The sequence below is a fragment of the Heterodontus francisci genome, unplaced genomic scaffold (assembly GCF_036365525.1).
Source record: "Heterodontus francisci isolate sHetFra1 unplaced genomic scaffold, sHetFra1.hap1 HAP1_SCAFFOLD_691, whole genome shotgun sequence".
Classification (NCBI taxonomy): Eukaryota; Metazoa; Chordata; class Chondrichthyes; order Heterodontiformes; family Heterodontidae; genus Heterodontus; species Heterodontus francisci.
In genome coordinates this window covers 5001-6278 of record NW_027140209.1, presented here as the reverse complement: position 1 = coordinate 6278, position 1278 = coordinate 5001, and the positions used below count along the sequence as shown (strand labels likewise).

The following is a 1278-nucleotide window of genomic DNA, read 5'->3' as shown; positions in this document are numbered from 1 at the left end:
CACACTGCCCGATGAAGATCTCTACTCACTATTACCCACTACCCGGTGAAGCTCTCGACTCACTATCACACACTGCCCAGTGACAATCTCTGCTCACTATTGCCCAGTGAAGATCTCTACTCACTATTACACACTGCCCGGTGAAGATCTCTGCTCACTATTACACACTACCCTATGAAGATCTCTACTCACTATTACCCACTGCCCAGTGAAGATCTCTACTCACTATTGCACATTGCCCGGTGAAGATCATCATTTTCTGTCTCCCCCTCTAGGGGGGAATGTAGGAAATTTGTACACTCACTTTGGAATATTGCGATCCCATTTGACCCCTACCCTCTGCCCCCATTCTAATAGTGATCAGGCAGTCACTGTTGTACCCTCCAGAGTGTGAAAAGTGACTGGCGGCCCCGGGAACCGCTACACAATACTGCTCAGTGTGTGACGCCCCTCCCTGTCGCTCACAAAGCGAGGGGGTGTGAAGATAGCCCGTGTCGATTTGCTGCCGTCTTGCGCCGTGACCGCCTCCGGCGCCAGCCCAATGAAAGTCTCTCACGCTCAGAGGAATATCATTCAATAAAACATGGAATGGAAAGGAGATCAAACATTACAACTCCGACGACATCTCCCGGTTATTGAGAGGGGAGGCTACGTTCATGGGAATGTCTGGGGGTGAGGGGTCAGAGTTGAGAGGCAGATCATCCCCACAGGCATCCGGTGTAAACCCCAATCCCGGATACGGCAAACTAGGTGACTCGGGATTGCCAATTCTCCAGGAAGCACCCGGAGCCGGGAAGGGCAGTCTGCCAGGACTGGAGTCTGGCTCCGACGAGGCAATCCTCCAGCAGGGAAGAAGGATCTCCGGACAACTATTTGCTTCCTTCCTGTCGGAATTGCAGGACAATGGGCAAATCGTCGCCCTGGGTCCAACCGGCCTTTCCCAATTGGCTGGAGGATGGACCAACGGCAAGGGTGGGTGGCGAGGGGGAGGAGGTCAGCGCCAGGAATGCACTTCCCAACGGGAAAGTGGGAATGGTCTGCCGCCCCGTCCCAGTTTTTGAGCATACGTTGTCGGCGCGCGGGCGAAGCCTCCACGGAATGTCGCTCCCCGGCTCACTTCAGGGAACGCCGCCAGCCAGCGCAGGGCCACGGCGTTCCCGAAATTCTGTACAGAGGTCCCGAGGATAGTGGCATGACGGAAAGCAGTGACGTTAAATTAAAAAACGCATCCGTATAAATTACCCGAACGGTGAAATGTGCAAAGAGAGAATGTTCGCT

At 54.2% G+C, this 1278-nt stretch overlaps 1 long non-coding RNA gene across 1 annotated transcript in view; it reads right to left on the bottom strand.

The window, feature by feature from the left end:
* Nucleotides 1-558: 558 nt before the first annotated feature.
* The window catches only part of LOC137359077 (uncharacterized), a 3253-nt gene continuing 2533 nt past the window's right edge, over nucleotides 559-1278 (bottom strand). The window contains exon 2 of the long non-coding RNA XR_010971434.1: nucleotides 559-1278. This exon is cut by the window's right edge and continues 363 nt beyond it. This is a non-coding gene — a long non-coding RNA (uncharacterized lncRNA).